Source organism: Gossypium hirsutum, chromosome A08 (genome assembly GCF_007990345.1).
Source record: "Gossypium hirsutum isolate 1008001.06 chromosome A08, Gossypium_hirsutum_v2.1, whole genome shotgun sequence".
Taxonomy (NCBI): domain Eukaryota; kingdom Viridiplantae; phylum Streptophyta; class Magnoliopsida; order Malvales; family Malvaceae; genus Gossypium; species Gossypium hirsutum.
In genome coordinates, this window is record NC_053431.1 from 63,435,610 (window position 1) to 63,459,081 (window position 23,472).

Genomic DNA, 23,472 nt, shown 5'->3' on the forward strand with positions numbered 1-23,472 from the left:
TGATGAGTTTATAATGATTAAAGAATGAATTTTCCAAGTTTTTCTTAAGTTCTCGGTTTAATCCCGAACCACCCCGGATGTATGTTTTGGGCCTCGTAAGCCCGCATAAGGGACATATTGCATAAAAAAAAAGAAAGAAAAGTTTTTAATTGTTTGAGATTTCTTGGCCTTGTTTAGTATAGAAGCGTTAGTAAAAGTCAGATAACACCTCGAACCCCGTCCCGGCTTCTGATGCGGGCGAGGGGTGTTACATTTAGTGGTATCAGAGCTATGGTTTAGTCGGTTCTCAGACTAACATAGCAAGTATAAGAGTCTAGCTATACATGCCGTAAGTAAAGCGTGATAGTGTGATATCTCCCGGCTCTTATAATTGTTTTGCTCAGGTAATGATGTGTTCCAACCGAGCTATTATTAATTGATCTGAAAATGCTGTTGAACTGATTGTAATATATTTGTGATATGACGGAATTGAAAGGTATGAAAAGAAGTTTAAGATATGTGTGCATCAGTGTAAATATATTTATGAGATTGTATAAAGTAAATGGTAATGAAAGATCAAATTGGGTGGAACACAGGGAATGAGTACGATCGTTAACTAATGAATTGATGGAAAAGACCATGGTTGGACCATGGCAAACATGAGACAAATGAGCTAGTGTAAGACCCGTCTGGGACGTTGCATCGGCTCGACTTGTGCTAAGCATAAGACCTATCTGGGATAGGCATCGGCACAACAATAGCAGAGCTAGTATAAGACCATAGTTAGACTATGGCATCAAGTTGACGATGTACTCAAAACCATAAGACGTTCTCCAATTTGATAAATAGTGACAAGTGATCAAGATTAGACGTGAAAACTTGATAAGAAGTTTTTGGTAAGTTGGGTAAAAGAAACGAGAGTTTGAATTGTGATAAATTCACTTATATTTTACTGACATTCATAGGAAATAAAGTTGAATGTATTACTAAGATGTATGAAAATGTGTTCATAATAAGTTGGATATTTGAAATGTTTGAATCAATGTACGTAATGCTATGTTGTTGTTGAATGTGCACTTGCTTGAAAGTCAAAAGTTTAAAGGCTTTACAATTTTTTCCCCTTACCAGAATAGAGTTATACGATGAGATTCTTGAGAGATACATTGCATGAGTTTGCAAAAGTGAAATTAAAGAGTACAATACTGTAATAGTATGTGATTAGTGAAAACAGAATTAGACGGTTGAGTCATGATTGAATTATATTGATGATTGAGTGCAGTAGTTATAGTCGGGCAGTTACTATGACTTCTTCGGGGCATTCTATGTGTATGTTTATCTTTAGAAGTATATGTGACGGTTTAATTTCAGAAGGAATTTTTGCCATAGGAGTTCATTAGTTCAGCATGCTAATAAAAGAAAGCATCGTTGGTTTGTTTGGGTTATGATCGACATTGCTATGTCATTCTTTGGTATTTATTCCCATATGTGAATATGAAAATCAAATATATACATATATATATACATATATATATATACATATATATATGTGATGCTAATACTCCATTTCTACTGATTATTGTTCGGTTGAATATTCGTTAAGAGTATATCGTCTCTGTTATTATGGATTTCAGTAATTATGAGTGACATTGTTCTTTCTGGACGTTTTCTGGGATATTTCGGAATTGATATCATTCTATATGGGTGGTAATTTACTGATATTCTGTGTAATTACAGACATTGAAATTTTGCTATAGCGGTTTCTTATGATTTCATGTGATTATCTGTAAGAAATATTTATTTAACAGAGTTGATTATGTTTATTATGATAATAATTTTTGGCTTGAAAGGTGAGAGTATAGTGGTACCGTTATCAGAGCTATAGAAGTTGTGATTCTGCATTGGTTGCTGTTTAAACCATATTTGATTCTCTTCTGTGTTCAAATGTTTCATTAACAATCGGAATAATATCTATTATAGGGTGGAGAAAGTTTTATTATAAACTTTTTCCTAGTTATTGTGAAAGGTTCGACATCATTAAAAGTGAAAATGATAGAAGATCAAGATTAAATCAGTATAGTGATATTTCGGAAGTTATCTTTTTAATAAGAATAAAGATGTGATTTGAGGGATAGTCTAAAAGAAGAATCTGAATTCGTGAAGATTTGGTACAAAAATTGTATCTATCGGAGAAATTCTATGAGAAAAGTTAAAGTTAGTTCAATTGTTGAAGCTTCTTTGTGCACGAAGGTATTATCAACCGAAATGTCAGTTCTAGTTTAGTTTGAGTTGAATAATGAGTTTATGATCTTCAACCATATGTTAATGAACAGTTTGAATTGTGAAAGAATGATACCCTAATTTATTCGTTGGTAAGATTTTCTGGGACAAAAATTCCTAAGGGGGGAGAGTTGTGACAGCCCTAATTTGACCCTAGTCGGGAATGGTTTTAGGACCACAAAAATCGAGTCACAAAAATAATTAAATGTTATATTCTATGCCTATTATAAGTGAAAGTGTATGTGTGAAAGTTTCATGCTTTGATTTTTGTCATTTAAATGTGAAATTAATTAAAAAGGACTTATGTGAAAAATATTGAAATTGTGGTAGGTTGAAGTGTAGTGGTCAAATATTGCATGGCTTAAATTATGGGGATTTGCATGTCAAATTCCCCATTTTTATGTAAGTGGCCGGCCATGATGATAGTTGAATAGCCATATATGCATTATATATTATATTATAATGGTTAATGGTTTAAATTTTAAAATTAAAAAAAAAGGGGAAGCCATACATCCTTGCCTTATGCTTGCCAAATGTTGATAAAGAAAGAAGAAATATAGTACACAATATTTGCACATATACTTGGATCATAGATCATCATTTGCACATATACTTACCGTTCATTTTCAAATATAGTACACAATTTGAACGTACCTGAATTGGATATCTATTCACTTATTCATTCATTTTCTCAGAATGCTTGTTGAACCATTTGGAAACATAAGGATACGCGGATAGCTCAGAGAACATATACAATGCCAACATCCCAGACGTGGTCTTACATGTAATAAAACATCGATGCCTCTGTCCTAGAAAGGGTCTTACACGAAATCAGATACGATGCCGATGTCCCAGACATGGTCTTACACGTAAAACAAAAGTCGATGCCAACGTCCCAGACGTGGTCTTACACAAAATCCTATGTCATGACATATGTATCCTAACTATTCCTAGGGTTCATACGGGGCTTTTCAGATGTCGGAACTTTGTCGATACTTTCTCGAATAGCACATATTAATCTTGAATATTCATTCATCACAATTCGATATCATATGAACAAATAATAAATCAATTCAAATACATTTATTGTATATTGACTTACCTCATACAAATTCGGATGAATGAAATCGGTTACTCGACAACTTTCGAATTTCCCCGATCTAACTCCGTTTTCTTTAATTCTTGATCTAGATAAATTCAAATTTAACTTATTCAATCATAAATTAATTCAAAACAATCCATAAACAAATATTTAGGGTGAATTTGAAAACTAGCCCTCACATTTTCACATTTGACACTTTAGTCCCTAATTCATAAAATCACAAAATACACATAATTTGCGTATAATCATGCTTGGTTGAATATTTATAGCACTCATACAAGTCCACACATTTCATTTATTTCACACTTTAGTCCTTCAATTTACAAATTTCACAATTTAGCCCATTTTACTCAAAATCATCAAAAATCCAAAGACAACATATAAACCCAACATCAAACATTAATATTTCATCATATAACAACATAAAGCTCATGAATTTATCCATGTCACATTTCAAAATCATGTTCAAAATCAGAAATTGAGGCATGGGCTTGATAGTATACGAAGCAACGATTACAAAAACGTAGAAATTATCAAAAACCGAGCTCAAAATGTACCTTAATTCAAGCTCAAAGTGTTGAAACCCTAGCTTGAGTTTTTCTTTCTTTTTTTTTTGTATATTCGGACAACATGGAGAAATAATGAACAATTTCATGCTTTGTTTTATTATTAACTACATTAATATACATTTATTATTTTAACCCTATTATAAACATTAAAACTTACCAACTACAGTCCATAGTTATCCACCATTAAAATAAACGGTAAATTTGACATGCAAGGACCCTTTCTTAAACAAGCCATATCAATTTAGCACATTAACAAATAGAAAGCCACTTTTACATTTTACGCGATTAGGTCCTTTTTATCAAATTAAGCACACAATTGATCAAATTTCTGTACGAAACTTTCACACATGCTAATTCACATAACATAAGCACGGAAAATAATATTTAAATATTTTTCTAACTCGAATTTTTGGTCTCGAAACCACTATTCTGACTAGGGTCTAAACCGGACTGTTACTGCTATCGATATCGGCATCATTCCCGATACCAATTCAATACCAAATTCAACTTCTCTGATCGGTGGCAAACCCAATAATTCCCCTGGAAATACATCTGAAAACTCACAAATAATAGGTATAGATTCAATCTTTGATTCAGACACTTTTGTATCCAGTACGTATGCAAGATATGCATCATAGCCCTTTTTCAAAATTTCTAAGCTAACATAGACGATATCACAATAGGCAATTCATTCGAATCATCAGACTTAATCTGAAGAATCTCACCATTTTGACATTTCAATTCGATAATTTTCTGTATACAATTCACAACCGCATCGTGCATAGTTAACCAGTCCATACCAAGAATCACATCAAACTCATCGAACGATAGAAGCATCAAGTCAACCCGAAAATAATAACCCCGAGTCATTAAGGGACAATTCTTACAATTTTTATCAACTAAAATAGACTTGCCTAAGGGGTTCAATACTTTAATTACAAATTCTGTAGACTCAACTTGTAGACTATTTTTAAATACTAAATTCATATAGATATATCAATGGGTTGATCCAAAATCTATCAACGCAACTATATTAGTATCAAAAAGAGAAAAAGTACTGGTAATAACATCTAGGATGATGCCTCCTCCCGTGCACGGATAGCATAAGCTCTGGTAGGTGCTCGTGCCTTAGATCTCACAGTCGAATCTCTCATAGCACTTTGGTTACCATACATATTTCCAATGTTTCGAGGTGGTCTCCCTCTAGTAGCTGTGTTTCTTACTTTTGCCGATTGTTCTCTTTCAGCTGTAAACTTTTCTAGACAGTCCTCGAGATAATGATCAAGCGATCAACATTTAAAGTAAGCTCCGCTCACTAATCGACATCCACCGTAATGTCTTTCATTACAATATTTATATTCAGGTCTAGCATTTCTAACACTTCCCACACTAGCAAAGGATGTTGCCTGAGGTTTAGAACTGAAATGTCTCGCATCTCTATCTCTAATCAAAATTCCCACAGAAGCCATAGAACAAGGATGTCATTCTCTAGATTTCTTTGATGTTGGCTGATGTGATTTGCCCGCAAATCTCTTTCTAGAATCCCTAGCCTCAGAATCAGCTTTTCTTTTCTCTTTGCAAAGCTCTTCGGCTTTACAAGCTCTGTCAAACAGGACAACAAACTCTTTCAACTCAAGAATTCCAACAAACAATCTAATTTCTTCATTCAATCCATCCTCGAATCTGTTACACATTATAGCTTCAGTAGAAACACATTCACGAGCATATTTGCTGAGTTATACAAACTCTCTTTCATATTTTGTGACTGACATATGGCCCTATTTTAATTCAACAAATTCTTTTCTTTTCTGATCAATGAACCTTTGGCTGATGTATTTCTTTCTGAATTCAACTTGAAAGAACTCCCAAGTAACTCTTTCTTGTGAAACTACGGATATTAAGGTATTCTACGACTGATACACAGTATCTCTTAATAGTGATACAACACACTTTAAGCATTCTTTAGGCGTGCAAGATAATTTGTCGAATACCTGAATCGTGTTCTCAAGCCAAAACTCGACTCTCTCAGGGTCATCGTTAATAGTGGCTCTGAATTCTTCAGCTTCGTGTTTCCGTATTTTATCTACAGGTGGCTTATCCAATCGCAATGAATCCATATCTTGAGGAACTATAGGGATCGGTTGGGCAATAGGTGGGGTGGAGGTTGCTGAACAGCAGGGTTCGTACGAACATACTGTGTGAACCACTCGTTCAATATCTTAAAGAAGTCTTCTTTAGCCTCACCCTCATGAGTACTCATCACAGGTCTAAATTCAGAAGAAGTTTCCCTTGAGCGGGAGCTGGCGCGTTACTTTCTACGTCATCCGCTATAGCTCGTTTAGGATCCATTACTATATAAAAACACATTCAAAAAATTCAGGAGTCATCACACTATCACAGTTTATAATATGGCATGTATAGCTAGACTCACATACGCTACGTTAGTCCTAGAATCGACTAAACTGTAGCTCTGATACCAACAAATGTAACACCCCTAATCCGTATTCATCGCTAGAATAGGATTATAAGGTATTATCGATCAATACACATCATTTAATATACATATCTCATACAAATTCCATTCATACGAACATATTGTTCCTTTTTAAGGGCCTACAAGGCCTTAAACATACTTTAGGAGTGATTCGGGACTAAACTGATGACATATGAAAATTTTGGAAACTTAGAAAAATTTCAACATTTCAAGTGTCACACGCCCGTGTGAACAGGTTGTGTGCCTCACACGGCTAGTAGACACGCTCGTGTCTTAGGCCGTGTGGAAACAGGGAATACATACTGACTTGTATCACACTGCTGAGGACACGCCCATATGCAAGGCAGTGTGAAAACTAGAGAGTATACTGACTTGGGTCACATGGCCAACCACAAAATTGTGTGTCTAGCCCGTGTGCCCTTCGAAGTGGCCACACACGCTCATGTTGTAGGCTGTGCCAAACTTGTAGGGTATACTGACTTATGCAACACAGCCAAGTCATACACCCGTGTGCTAGGCTAGGCCGTGCGCCATTTAGGGCGTATACTAACTTGTACCACACGACCGGTCACACACTTGTGTGTGAGATCGTGTGGAGAATACTGACTTCAATTCAATTTCAACACCAGGGGATACACGGCCATGTACTTAACCGTGTGTCACACACGGTTGAGACACACGCCCGTGTCCCTACCCATGTGGACAAAAATAGGCTATTTGCAAAGCCATTTTGCCACCCTATTTTTATAAGCATACACAAGTATAAATGACAACATTTCATAACCCAATAAACATCCATTGCATAACATTTCAAACACATAAATACCAATACAACTTAGCACTCAAATAACTGGTTAACGTCCTGCATTATCCATTCATATGTCAACTACATATCAAGACATTATTTGCACATTTTCATTCCATCTATTTCTTGCCAAAACATACCATAATTGAACACTTATACACAACCAAAACATAGTACCAAAATAAGCCAAATCACATGCCTTAACTTATACACAAATTATACCAAAAACATAATTCTTAAGTAACCATAACTATCACCATTTAAACTAGCCTATACATGCCATATTTACAAATATCCACAAATTCAAAAGTACCAATCAACAATTGGATAGTGTGATGTGAAAGTCCGACTTGTCCAAAACGAGCGAGCTAACAAACCTCTATAAAACATAAAAAAAGAAATAGAGTAAGCTTTATAGCTTAGTAAGCCTGTATAATTCAGAATTAAACTTACCATTTATACCAAATCTAGATAAATGAATGAGGTAAACTCATTACAACTCGCAAATGCCTAAAACAAGCATTCATCCATAAGTTAGTCATATTAATACATGAATTCATCCATTATCACCATTCAATACTCATTATATATTGTATTTAACATTTCATTCTCAATCATATAATCAATAATTCATTCAATAACAGTACTCATCCATATAAATAGTATTTATGCCCGTTAAACCTATTTGAACTTCGAAGGATACTAGGGTGATATACATCAGTAATCTGTCAATTCTTTATCATTTGTGCTCCTTCGAGCCATGGTCGACAAGCTCCTCCTGAACTGATGAACAGTAAGTTGTATTGAGCTGAAACAGTAAGCTCTAACGAGCTGAATAGTAAGCTCATACGAGCTGAAAACAGTAAGCTCTTACGAGCTGATATATCGATAAACTCATACGAGCTGTGGTGAGTCCACAACAAATGCAGGAGCTCGACCAAAATAGTAACTCTAGTGACATGTCACTCGAATCCTACGAATTCATACAGTTCAAATGTTGGTCGGTAACCATTAATCTATATTAATTAGGCACTCGTATTCCAAGTATATCAATTCCTCTATTATATACATGCATTTCTAATAAATGCAAGTATTTAAAAGTTCGATTCTAATTATACGAACTTACCTCGTATCGTTCGGATAAAAACTATCGGCTATTCATCAAGGTTCCCTTTTCTTCGATCTAAACTCGATCTCGGCTTATCTTAATCTATATATTATCAAATTCAGTACATTCAGCATTCAATCTATTCAATTTAGTCCATAATTCATATTTTGGCAAATTTACACATTTTCCCCTATACTTTCATATTATTTACAATTTAGTCCTTTTCACTTAAAATTGAAAATTCATGCAATTTGGTACTACCCATGCTTAACCGAATTTTATAGGGGCTCCTAGCAGCCCATATCTTTCATTATTTCACACTTTTAACCACCAAATTTTACATTTTCACAATTTAATCCCTATTTTAAATTTTTATCAAAAATCACTTTATAAAACTAGTTTAACTATTAACAAATATTCAAAATCCATCATCAAACATCCAATTACTCAAACACTCAAAAATGGCAACATGACAAATCTTTAACCATTTTGAAATCTAAGGTACCGGCTAGTTAGACTACGAAGCAACAATCTCAAAAATGCAAAAATCATTAAAAATCGATCCAAAAACATATCTTAATCTAGCCATCAAAGTAGCCAAATGTTCAAACTTGTTTAATAGCTTTCTCAAGCTTTAGTTTCAGTGGAAAAGATGAATATTTGCATGCATTTTCATGTTTTGTTTTAGTTAATTAATCATAATAGGCATTTTACTATTTTAACCTTTGTAATTGAACATAAAAATCATGCAATTTAAGTCCATTACCGTCCACTCATGTTACTAGTGGGCTAATTTCAAACCAAGTACTCATACATTTCAATTCTATAGCTATTTAATACATTTAAACAATAGAACTCATGTCCTTTTTAACGAATTAAGCATTTAAACGGTAAAATTTCTTAACGAAAATTTTTACACAATAATTCTATCATGCTGTAAACTTTAATAAAATAATAAGATAAAATTTTGACCTCAGATTTGTGGTCCCGAAACCACTGTTCTGATTTGACTAAAAAACGAGCTATTACAATATAGGTCAAGAAAAGTGAAATACAAACTTAGATCAGGGAAAGGATAAGGTTTTGGATTAATCGAATCATTTCACCATTTTTGCATCCAGGGTAAGTTCTTATGTAATAAGCATTGTTATAATTATGTTTTAAATGCTTTGATATTGCATAAATTGTTAATACGACCTTACGAACACGTTCGATGACAATTCGAAAAGTGTGAAGTCCCGATTGAACCTTAGGAATAGTTTAGGATACGAATGACATGTCATTAGTGGTTACATTGTGATTGGGTGCTGGTCTGTACCTTCTACCAGTGGCTGAGTTATCCGGCATGTGTTGTGGATACTTGTTAGCTTCATCATAACCGTCAGCTTGTGTGAGTAAACCCGTTGATAGCTCTATTATGAGGATTATATGTGATACAAGATTGAGATAGCTTCGGCTCTTTATGTGGGACTTAGGGTGTGAGATATGCTTGAGTTTGTGCAAGTCTACACAGTCGTTATCAAGTAATAAGTAAGTATCGAGTTATCATCTCCACAGGGATTGTATTTGTGCTAAGTCACTTAATTTGTAAAAGTGTATTAACAATTTGATAAATAAAAACAATATAATTGAGAAGTGATGAAAAATTAAGTATATGAAACTAAATGCAATGATTCCTAACGCAATTTATCCTATGTGTGCAAACTATATGAATGAGATAGATTTTAGCAGAATTAACACAATAAGCAACAATTATAACATAAACAAGCTAGGACAATTACTTTAATTAAACTCAAATTATTATCAACATGCTTATCAATATTCGAAAAAACATTCCATGGCAACTCGATCTTTCATGAGTTTGGAAACCACTTAGGTCTTTTCGGAATCCATTACTTAGTAAATACGCATTTTACTAATCCTTATTTACTAGGGGTTTCTTAGTATTCGTGCGAGGTAACAGGGATGTGTTATATTTGAAATAGTTTTATCACACAAATCTAAAAACTATGCAGATAACAGAGCCTGGTTAGGGATTTTATGCAACCTGCAATTTAATCGGGTTAGGATCTAAATTGAGCATGCACATTTCAATTATGAGTCCATTAGCCGTCGTCTGGTTAGGATAGTTCAGCTAATTCAGGCTCATTTCAATCACGTATGAACAAAATACAGACTTGATTTTAATTGAAAACATGATCGATTGAGGCACAAATATTATAAGCATGAATCCAATAATTATTATTAAATCAAAGCAACCATCCTAGCTTAAATAAAATTAAGCTATCATTACTGTAAACAAGAACAAAGAACACATAGAAAACATTCTTGAATTAAATTAAAGTAAGAAAGATTAAACCCAATTCAGAGTGGCTGTCACCCAAGAATCTGACTGATGAGGGCTCCATTGTTCCTTCACTTTGCTCCTTTGCTGATGGTAATCCGAGATGGCCGACTAAGGGTTTTTTAAGAGGCTAATTTCCTCAAAATCTTTATACAAAGATGATATAGGTGTGAGGGCTAAGAAAGCTAAGAGAATTGAGAGAGAAGAGAATGATGAATGAGTGAGGGATGAACGAGGGACGAGGGATGACTGAAAAATTGAGAAAGGGGCTCTTATTTATAGGTGAGGCGTGGAGCTAGTTTGCTAAAAATAGAAGTGTCCATCTTTCAAAACTCCTTCCAAGGGTGGCCGGCCATGAATTGAGGGAATGTGGCTGATTTTGCTTGATTCTTGGTCAATTTGAGTGCCACAACAACTCAAGACTATGATTCGGTCACCAGCAAATCTTCGGGCAAATCTCTAATTTCTTCAACTCTTCAAGGACCTTGTGTAATTAAACCAAAAAATAGTTTATGAACCTCTATATTCATCCAAATTTTGTGTTGACTTGGCCCTCCATTTGGATAGTTTTGTAATCAAATTAAAGCTCTTAGACCTGTCCAAAAATAAATTAATAAGTTAGAGGACCAAAGAATTAAATTTTACCAACTTAATTAAATTAATTAAAACCCAAATTATTAATGAAATGTTTTAAAATGAATTATTAAATATAATTATATATTTTATTATTTAATTTAATCATGCATGGCCCACTTTATGTCATAAAAATATAATATGCTCAATTTAATATAAAATAAGCCATTTTATGCATGAAAACCAAATAATAAAGCATAAAATCATATCTTAATAATTTCTATGTCTTGTTTTCATATTTTTACATATTTCATTAATTTATTAAACAATTACTTAGTTTTAACAACAAATTTAAGTAAAAAGGTGATAATTTATATAGGAAAAATCTATATATTTTTCAATTTTCACACTCCCAAACTTAAATCATTGCTCATCCTGAGTAATGTTCATGCACAGCACAAGGTTTTGCTAAAGCAAAATTGCTAAAAGTGTAAACAACATCAATCATTGCCCCATAATCATGTATTAATAAATTCATGCTCATCGATCTTCTTCATTAACAAGTAATTCATATGCAACCATTTTTAAAATTTTATACTAAGTTTCAAGGTATGCCAACATGAACCATAGTATGTATATACATCAAAGCCATAGATAATATTCTTTCATTCAACATAATTTCTCATCAATCAAGCAAATCAATCATAAGGCTTATTTATAATCTTCATATGTTGAACTTAAGACTTCCTCTCCACTAACGTCGGTGACATAATCATAAAATCAATAGGTCTTTTATAAGGTTGTAATGGGGCTCGGTCAAAGGTAGGGATTTTAAGAGATGGGATATTTCGGTTTCAAGTAACCTTTAACTTTGTCTTGGTTTTCTCGTAATACAACATTTTTCTTTACGTGAACCTTTGGAACATCCCCAAACTTATTTTGAACTTAAGCTCATACATTTTTTCCTTTTTGAAGACTGAGCAAACTTTTATTCGCCCTCTTTTTTTTATAAACATGAGCACATACATCTTTATGAAAATTTCCTCAAATGTTGATTACCAAGGCAACTTAAGTTAAGATAGGTGCACAAAATTAAGATAACTTACAAAGATGGTAATGCGGCTTGTAATGTAGGTTCATTGCAATAAACAGGCCTTTAAGCTCAAAATTATAGTTTCAAGGGTCTAATATCATAAGGTGGGCTTGAAAAGGCTCAAACGATCCAAAGAAAATGGTGCCTATATCATTTTAGATGTTTATGTCTCCTAGGATTTCGCCTCAAGAAAGTTACTAAGTCAATTCCAAAGATATAAACCTTCATGCATGTCTAATCTCAAAAGAAACTAAGTTTTCATGGCAAACATTACCGAAGACTAAGATCATACAATCATTTCATTCTTCATGATAACATATAGTCATTTAGATAAAATCATCATTCATGCTTTCATACAACTATCTTATTAACAAAGAATTTCTCTAAATATTTATTTATTAAAACATACTCATGAAAGAAATAATTGAAACATACATGAAAATTTGAGCATGCCTTACCCCCTTTAAAAAGAAGTAATGTCCTCATTGCAAGAACAAAGTAATGAATGAAAACTGAACACCAGGTAGGGTTAAAAAGAAAGAGAGGTGAGTCATTAAGACTACTTAAATACCAAGTCTTTCCTCATAATCTAATCCTAGACATATTCATTCTCATTACCACATCACTTAGTCTTTTTCTTTCTAAAGGAAGCATTTATTCATGCTTGCTATGTTTTATTTTGCATAAATTAAATCCTAGTTACTAAAGAAACAAATTCCTAAAGACATAAAATAAATAAATAAAAAGACAAGAATCCCCCCTTTTATTCTTTTGACTCATTCCCCTTGTCTTCTTTAGCTCCTTCTCCGTTTTTATAATCAGTATCGTCCATCCATGTCTCAAAGATAGCATTTGGGAACTCATGAACAAAAGTGTTAGAGATATTCTTAAAAGTATTTCAAATCTAATCATCTCTAATTTTTGCATATTTCCAATAAATTTATTGTTGATTTTGCATGAACTTGCACATATCCATCAACATTGACAACTCTGATTTCCTTGAAGTACTTGTAGTAGTCGGCAAGGGAGTTCAACACTTAGCTTGACTGGTTTTTCTTCTGGCTCAACCCTTGGCTCAGGGTCTTCAACTGGTTCCTTATCAAATTCTTCTTCTTCAATGTTTGAAACTGATTCAGTTTCAGTTTCGTTCGTTGACTCCTTAGTACCTGGCTTAGTTGGTTCTTCTTGCTCACCTTGATCAGACTCATGCACCTTCTCTATTAACCTTTCTAGATCATGACTTGTAATCCACCCTTAGACATATTGCCCTTCAAATTCGCTTGTGTTTTAACACGAGCCCTTAAGCAAAATGAAGTGATTAATGATGGGAAATAAGCACTCCTTGTCTTCTTTTTAGCATAGTCATAAATCTCTTTGAGAATAACTTTTCCAACATTAATGAACTTTTCTGTCAAGATTGCATATAACAAGAGCATTCGTTCTATCGAGATGGTGGAACTGTGTGAGATAGGCATAAAACTGTAGCAAACAAAATAAAACCATACCTTTACTACTGGTTTTAGGTATTCCCTTCGGCAAGAATGGCTCCCAGACTTTCTTATAATTCATTGGGATCCCAGATTTGTTACAACATCAAGCACTTGTTGAAGAAAATCCCAGTTGATGTTGTTCATCAAAGGGTAGTACTCATCTTCTTCAACATCAGGTAAGTTAAACAAATCATTGATGGACTTAGAGGTAAGACGTACCTTTTTCTTCAGAACGATGACCTCAGTGGCATCTTGTGTGGTCAAACTTGCATAGAACTCTCGAACTAGTTCATCATCAGGAGTGAACGAGTATCACAAAATCATTCCCACTTGAGAGCATTGATTGTCTTTCTAATTGGCATAGGGAAAACCATCAAGTCACTACTCTTCAAGTTAAAACCTTTTTCCGGCATCATAGGTTGATGCTTGAAAATTGAATCAAATCTCTCTCTCTCACTTCTTCATCGATCATAATCGAGTTTTCAGGAGTAGTCTTTAACGATCTAGTTCTTTTGCGAGACATGGTCTTTTCCCGAAAATTCGGCAAAGTTTTGCTTACAGGGGAAGAAGAGAAATAGGCAAGTGGGTAGGACTTGCTCAGCAAGCCTTGCGACGGCGAAGAGGTTGCAGTGACAAAGGCAGCGTGCGGCAGTAATGGTGGTGTGTGGCGGCGATAACGGCTACGTACGACAGCGACATTGATGCCCCGACGATTTTTTTTGCGGCCGCACTAGGAGATTTCAGCAAAGGGGAAAAGAACTAGGGTTTCTTTCAGGATTTGAGGTTGACGGCACAAGAGAAAAGTTTAGGGATTTTTTTGGGGTTTAAGCAAATTGCTTTGAGGGATATAAAAAATAGATGAATACAAAGGGGTTTCTATAGGGAAAATTTAGGGCAACATGTAGCAAAAACTTAGCTACATTAGGGTTACTTGGGCGACAAGCAATGGAAGTGGCGGCAATAGGTGTGGAATTTTTCCTCTTTTTGTTGTCTTGGGCCTCAAATTCAGACTGTATCTTAGTAAAGAAACTGATTAGTACTTGGGCCAAATTTGATCCCCTTTATTAACATAAACATTTAAAATTTAAACAAAACAAATGAAACTCAAAGAAATTTTAAATCTTCATTAGAAAATTTCTTCTCAATAAATTACATTAAATTAATTCTTAGGAAAGGTCGGAGGGGTCACAGTAGTCCTGCTTAAGTTCCAATCTCCTTAGACAGAATTAATTAAATGTACTAAATTAAGAAAATAAATCCTAATTATTTATTTACAAAACAAGTTTGTGAAAAATCAAGGGTTTGTTAATTTGAACGAGGATTCAACTCGCTCAACTTCACCATCCTAATAATGTTTGAGACGTTGACCATTAACTTTAAACGTACCTCCGTGATTATCGTATAATTTAACAGCTCCATAAGGATAAACTCGATAGATGGTATAAGGTCCTTTCCATCAGGATTTTAGCTTCCCACGAAATAACTTCAGCCTTGAATTGAACAATAAAACCTTTTGACCTTCTTTAAACTCGAGAGGTCGTATATGACTATCATGCTAATTTTTTTATCGTTCTTTACACATTTTGGCATTCTCATTGGAAACCAACCTCAACTCTTCCAACTCATCCAGTTGTAACATTCTTCTCTCACCGGCTTGCTTAAGATCAAAGTTCAATTTCTTCAGAGCCCAGTGAGCTCTATTCTCCAACTCTAATGGCAAATGACATGCCTTCCCAAAAACCAACCAATAAGGAGTCATTCCTAACGGTGTCTTAAATGTTGTTCGATAGGCCCATAATGCATCATCGAGCCTTCGAGACTAATCTTTTCTGCGAGGGCATACTACCTTTTCAAGGATACCTTTGATCTCACGGTTCACTCTTTCAACTTGCCCATTAGACTAAGGGTGATAAGCAGTAGCAATCTTCTGTTTCACATCATATTTGTCAAGCAACCACTTAAGTCATTTGTTCACAAAGTGAGAACCTTTATCACTAATAATAGCTCTTGGTGTCCCAAATCGTGTAAACACATGCTTATGTAGGAATCGCATGACTACCTTAGCATCATTTGTAGGGAATGCTTCAGCTTCAACCCACTTGGACACATAATCCACAGCAAGTAAGATGTATTTTTCCCATATGAAAAAGGAAACGGTTTTAAGAAGTCAATACCCCATATGTCGAATAATTTAATCTCCAAAATGTTTGTTAAGGGCATCTCATTCCTCTGTGATGTGTTTCCGCTCCTTTGGCATCTATCACAATTCTTCACATAAGCATAAGCATTTTTAAATAGTGTAGGCCAAAAGAAACTTGCTTGCAAAATCTTTGCTGCGGTACGTGCACCACCAAAGTGTCCCCCACTTGGAGATGAATGGCAATGATGTAAGATCTCAACAATCTCACTTTTAGCTACACACTTTCAGATTATATTATCTGCAGAAATAATACCGACTATCATGAAGGAATTTCTTCCTTTGTTGGTATGTCAATTCTCGAGGAATTATTCCACATGCAAGATAATTAGCAAAATCAGCAAACCAAGGTGTTTCATGAATTCGACTCACCTCAAATAAGTGCTCATCCGAGAAATTCTCGTTGATAGGCACATGTGATCGAGTTACCTCATCTTACTCCAACCTCGACAGATGATCAGCTACTTGATTTTCAACACCTTTTCTGTCTTGGATCTCAAGGTCAAATTCTTAGAGTAAAAGTATCCAAAGAATTAGCCTCAATTTCACATCTTTCTTAGTGAGCAAGTATTTAATAGACGCATGGTCAGTAAATACTACAACTTTGGTACCTATAAGATATGAGCGGAATTTGTCAAAAGCAAAAACTATACCAAATAGTTCCTTTTCAGTTACCGTATAATTGAGTTGGGCTCCCGTCAAGGTTCTACTTGTATAGTAAATAGGGTGGAACACTTTATTCCTTCTTTGACCCATCACAGCTCCAATGACATAATCACTTACATCGCACATCAACTCAAAAGGTGTGCTCCAATCGGGTGTAATGATTATTGGGGCTGAGATTAACCATTTTTTCAGCTCTTCAAAAGCTTCTAAACATGCTTTTTTGAAATCGAACAGTGTATCTTTCTCTAACAACGAACACAGTGGTTTAGGAATTTTTGAAAAATATTTGATAAACCTTCGGTAAAAATTGGCATGGCCTAAGAAACTTCTGACTCCTTTCACATTCATTGGGGTCGATAATCTTTCAATTACGTCCACCTTTGCTTTGTCGACCTCAATTCCTTTCTTTAAAATTCTATGCCCTAAGACAATTCCTTCCTTAACCATAAAATTGCATTTCTCCCAATTAAGGACTAGATTCATCTCTTCGCATTTCTTTAGTACCTTAGCTATATTACTCAAACAAATATCATAAGTGTTACCAAAAACAAAACAATCATCCATGAAAACCTCAACAAAATTTTCAACTATATCAGTGAATATTGCCATTATACATCGTTGGAATGTTGCAGGTGCATTACATAAACCAAAAGGCATTCATCTAAAAGCAAACGTATCGTATGGATAAGTAAAGGCTATTTTATGTTGGTCTTCTGGAGCGACAACTATTTGGTTATATCCCGAATAGCTATCTAAAAAATAATAGAACTCATTGCCTGCCTGATCCATAAAAGGCAACGGAAAACGGTCCTTCCGAGTGGCTTTATTCAACTTTTTGTAGTCAACAAAAATTCTCAACCAGTAATAGTTCTTATTGGGATCAATTCGTTACGCTTATTTTCAACAATTGTAATTCCACCTTTCTTTGGCACACACTGTACCGGACTTACCCATGAACTATTTGAAATAGGATAGATGATTCATGCATCTAGCTATTTGATCACTTCCTTTCTTACAACTTCCTTCATAATGGGATTAAGCCTCATTTGCCCATCAATTCAAGATTTTTCACCTTCCTCTAGAATAATTTTGTACATGCAAAATGAAGGGTTTATACCTCGAATATCAGCTATAGTCCAACCAATTGCTTTCTTAAATTTCTTTAGAACAAAAATTAATTGCTCCTCTTGATCTTTTGTCAATTCGGCTGAAATAATCACAAGCAAAGTAGAACAATTACCTAAATAAACGTATTTCAAATGGGAAGGAAGTACCTTTAGTTTGAGTGTAGGTGATTCTTCAATTGACAATTTGGGTTGCACAAATTCTCTAACTTCCAACTCCAACAGTTCAAACCGTATGGATTGAATAAAATTTCTTGGGTTGGCTTCCATCACAGCCATGTTTTCTTCACCTTCTTCATCCTCTAAAGGGTCAAACCCTAAGGCTTTCTCCAATGGATCTTCTTCAAGATGGCTTTCCATAGAAATCAAGGTTTCTATTTCTTCCATAACTTAGCACTCTTCTGTCAGATCTAGAAATTTCATCGCTTTAAGAGTGTTAAATGTTACCTGATCATCTTGAACTCGCATAGTGAGTTCGTCTTTCTGCACATCAATTAACATTCATCCCGTGGCTAGGAAAGGTCTTCCAAGGATAATTGGCACTTCCTTATCTGCTTCAAAATCTAGAATAATGAAATCAACAGGAAAAATAAATTTATCGACTCTTTGCAAAACATTCTCGATCTTTCCTTCGGTGTATGCTAAAGATCGATTCGCTAGCTGGAGCGTCACAATTGTAAGTCTTACTTCTCCTATCCCTAGCATCTTGAAAATAGACTTAGGCATCAAGTTCATACTTGCTCCTAAGTCACACAAAGCTTTACCACAATAAGATTTACTAATGTTACAAGGTGTAACGCCCCAAAAATCCTAAAATCTAGAACTTTCATTTTTTTTCGGTTTTTATAAAAATTATGCTTACCATTCTAGTCAAGTGTTAATTATGTGATAGTAGGTCTTGGTTAAGGTTTGATTTTGAACTTAGGGGTGAAGGAAATTATGGTTTAATTATTAAAAGAACCTTGTTGGTAAGTAGGTTGGCTTTTAAATAAATGAAAGAAGAATTGGACACAAGAAAGCCTTGTGGTGGAGTGGCAAGTGGCTTCACATACAAGGCAAGGAGGTAAGGGGTTCGAATCCCTCCTTGCTCAAAAGAAGGATTTATTTTTGCTTCTGGAATGGATAGTGGTGGCGTTGGATATGAACACTGTAGGGAGTGATAAGAGGAGAAATTTGAGGAGGGGATTAGGGAGTTATCAGGGAGAAAAATTAGGAGATGAGAAGTGAAGAAGAGGTGGAACTGAATTGGGAATTTGGGCATAGGAAATTCGACCATAGAGACTATATATAGGTGCCGAATATGAGGTTGCCAGGCTAATGCCGAATTCTCCCTCACCTTGTTGCCAGAAAACACCTTTTTCTCCAAAGATCTAAAAGCCGAAAATCCATTGTTCTTTATTCTTTTTCTTTGTTCCGATTCTCCATTCTTCACTTACCCAAGTTTTCTTTTTGATTCACCTCTGGTTTTAAACGATTTCTACTTTTCTTTGTGCCGAATAACCTTTTCCACCATACAAGTTTCAAGAGCTGAATATCCTCTGTGCCGCCACTACCCTTTCCACTCGGTCATTTCTAGTGTAAGTGATTTGTTCTCTCAATCGGTTTTGCTAGTATCAATTACTCTGTCCCTCACTTCTTCTAATTGGTTTTGGTAGGGCTAGTATCGAATCCCAGTCTTTTGGATCCCTGCGATTTGCTCATTAGGTGTGAGATATTGGTAAGTGTTCTTCACTTCGGTAAAGGTTGGTTGAATAGGCTTTAGTAGTAAAGGGTGACATATGATGGATACAAGTCACCTTAACGGTAAAGGTTAATGCAGATCTGGGAAGTACTCGTGATTAGTGATCAAGGAAAAGCTATTAAAACTTGGCGTTTCAGGTAAGGTTAAGGTGAGACTTCGGCTTTTTGGTAAAGTATTCGATAAGTATATGTGAGTAATCATTGAGTGATATTGATTGGAGGTTCGTGGTAAGGGGGATCATAGCACGCTTTATTACGAGGTGTGTACATACACTGCACACACATAGTAGATCGGCAAAAGCTGAAATGCCGAAAAGCTGAAATGTTGAAATGCCAAAAGTTTGGCTACGGTAGTCTTACGAGTGTGCGAACACTCGTAAGGGGGAAACCGATAGGTTATTTGAGGCCCCATGGGCGATTCTATGAACTTGGGTCGTGTTTTGGCCAATCGGGCCAAGATGGTCTAAGTGGGCCCGATGGGCTGTTGGGCCATAATAGGCAAAATTGGCAACTTGATGTTAAGTGATGGAAATTATATGAAAATGTGTGTTTAATGTGATTTGGGCCTAATGGGCCATATGAATGTGATTTGGGCCTAATGGGCCATACGAATATGATTTAGGCCTAATGGGCCATACGAAAATGAGATTGGGCCTAGTGGGCCATATGCATGCATGTAGACTTGTTTGGGCTCTGTAAAGGGTTTTGGGCCTAGTATCTGATAAATGATTAATTGACATAAAACTTAATTATTTAATTGCGACCGTGGATGAGTCATAAGGTTAAGGTGTGGTAATGGGTATATGCATGTCTAGGATTGGATCTAGGGAGAGTTTGGTACTTAAGCGGTCTTAATGACTCACCTCCTCTTCCCTGGAATCCTACCTGGTGCATAGTATCCGTTCACTTTAGCCAACGAGGACTTGTTAAAAGGCCAAGGTAAGTAATAAACCCATAACAAGAGAAATTATTGAAATGCCCTTAAGGGAAAAAATGACTAAAATACCCCTATGTGTGGAATGTAAGACTTACAGATGTTCATGTATATCTGCTGCATACATACGATATTCTATTTAGGTTGCATATGGGTTGGGAATTATGGAACGGAGGAAGTATATGAGGATTGCATGGTTGCTTGAGAACAGTGGGTCGACCGACGGCTTTTAAGCCCAATATGTGATTGGCAGCTTGCTGCAATGAAGGTAGTTCCACAATCGGGCTACACTTGATGTGTATCGGATAGATGGGTCGATATTTATATCCCCACATGATGTGTGTCGGGGGACAGAGTTGATGTATACCGGTTGGATTATTGGGGTAGGTTGCACTGCATTGCATTGCATGTATGATTTTATGGATTGATGAATGCTTATAACTCGTCGAGGGTCGTACACACTGAGTTTTTGAAAACTCACCCCCTCTTTTTATTTTTCTTAGGTGATGCTCAACAGAAGGTTCGATGTTTGGAGGAACTCGGAGGTGGCCAGCTAGCAAGACGAATTGGACTTGTTTTTTTTGAAAAAGAGCATATAGTTTCTAGTTTATTAAATAATTTTAGACTGGAATGTAATAAGGCCCTCCCTTTTAATATTATTTGGGTTGTTGTTTTTATGCGTTACAAATATGAGAAGTTGAACATGGGTTTCCTAAATCATAGTTTGTTTTTCTACATTTCTGCAACTTAATTTTAAAATGACAGGTTTTCATAAATCATATGTTTTAAACAAGCTTTCGTGACTGAAAGAGAGTTTTTTTATACAAGTTAATTAAGGTTCTCATTTCAAGGAAGGGTTTTCAATGAAAACAAGGTTTTCGCTAGTACACTTCAATGTGATGCGCCAAATTCGGCCATAACGTTCGGGCCGGGTTTGGGGTGTTACACAGGGTATCGTAAAGCTTCCTGGATCCTTCAATTTTGGTGGCAGCTTGTTCTACAAGGACGCACTACACTCCTTTGTCAGAGCAACAGTCTCATACTCACTCAGTTGTTTCTTCTTGGATAGTACATCCTTCATAAAGTTCACATAATACGGCATTTGTTCTAAAGCCTCCACCAATGGAATATTGATGTGTAATTGCTTCAGAACATCCAAAAACTTCTTGAATTGGACCTCATGTTCCTGCTTGTGTTGTTGCAATCTTTATGGATATGGAGGTGATGGAACTTTCAATTGAACTGGACAACTCTTCTAAGTAGGTAAATCTGCATCCAAAGAAGATGTTAAAGTATCTGAATTCACAAAGTTAAGATTTACCTTGTCAGTCTTTGTAGATTTTGACTCTTTTGGTGTAGGGACTTCAACAACTGGTTGACTTCCCCCTTTTCAACAGGCTCGTCCTCAACATCAATCAATCGGGGTTCTAGAATTTTACCACTTCGCAATGCCACTGCCTTAATATATTCTTTACCCAAATTTCTTGGATTCTCAATATCGCTTGGAAAGGTTCCTTATGGTCTATTACGAAGCTTCGTAGCTAACTGACCCATTTGGTTTTCCAAATTTTTTAGTGTTGCTGCTTGACTCTGGATCAAAGCGTCATTTTTCACCATGAATACTTTCAACAAGTTCTCCAAACTATTTGATGATTCAGTTTGAGGTGGTTTTGGAGCTTGCTAATTAAACCCTTAAGATTGGTTGGGTCTATGCTGTATAAAGTTGTTGTTTGGTCCATTTCCTTGGTTGCTCCAAGAAAATTTAGGGTGATTACGCCATGAAGGATTATAGAAGTTGGAATGAGGTCCTTGTCCACTCCTATTTTGATGTTGGTTCCCCATATAATACACTGACTCGGGATTCAATGGGCAATTCTCGAAAAAATGACCTTTCCCACAATACACACAAGAAACTACTTCAAACGGACTTGGTGGCTAAGCTGTAAATTATTAGCACCATTAGCGATAAACTACTTTAACATAGAGGAAATAGATAATACCTAAGCTGATAACGAAGTGAGAGTATCAACTTCATGAACTTCGACTAAAGTCTTCCTGAAGCTTTTCGATTTGTTGGCCATTGATAGTTGTTGCTCGCAATCCTCTCAATGATCTCATAAGTCTCATTATAAGACATAAGCAAAATTGTACCATTCGCAGAAGCATCTACCATCAATCTTGTATGTGCATTGAGACCATTATAGAATGTCTCCAACTGGATACAATGAGGAATCCCATGATGAGGGCACTTATGAAGTAACTCCTTGAATCGCTCTCAAGCCTCATACAAAGACTCGTCATCCAATTGTTGGAAAGTTGTGATCTTGTTCCTCAACTTAGCATTTTTGCTAGGCGGGAAATGCTTAACCAAAAATCTCTCTGCTAATTCTTGCCATGTAGATATAGAACTTGGTGGCAATGAATTGAGCTATGCTCGTGCTCGATCTCTCAACGAGTACAAAAACAACTTTAACCTCAGTGCGTCTTCAGTCACACCAGCTATCTTGAATGAGTCACTCACCTCCATAAACAATCGAAGGTGGAGATGTGGATCTTCCGTGGGCATACCACTAAATTGGCCCACTGTTTGTAGCATTTGAAACATTACTGGTTTCGATTCGAATTGGATTGCCTCAATATCTGGCCTTTTAATTCCTGGATTTAACTCATTGAAAAGCAACACAGCATATTGTCTGATGCATCGATCCCTATCATCGACAATGAGGATAGGATTTCATACATGTTCGGCTTCATTACCTTGGTCTCGATTTTGATTTCCAAGGTCCTTTTTGTTCTGTCTCTGAGCTATTCGTTCACGTCTTCTTTGTCTAAAAGTTCGCTCAATTTCAGTGTCTACTGAGAGTAAATCGATAATCTGATCTATGCTCATAACCAACTAGAAAGAAAATTACAAAATTAAAAAGAGTAAGTTAGTACTGTTAGAAATAACCAGATTGAAAATAAATAATTTCACCAA

At 35.5% G+C, this 23,472-nt stretch overlaps 1 non-coding gene across 1 annotated transcript; it reads left to right on the forward strand.

The window, feature by feature from the left end:
- Window positions 1-22,726: 22,726 nt before the first annotated feature.
- Window positions 22,727-22,833, forward strand: LOC121205510 (small nucleolar RNA R71). Its single transcript, XR_005900586.1, has one exon. It is a non-coding gene; the product is annotated as a small nucleolar RNA R71 (small nucleolar RNA).
- The last annotated feature ends 639 nt before the right edge of the window (window positions 22,834-23,472 follow it).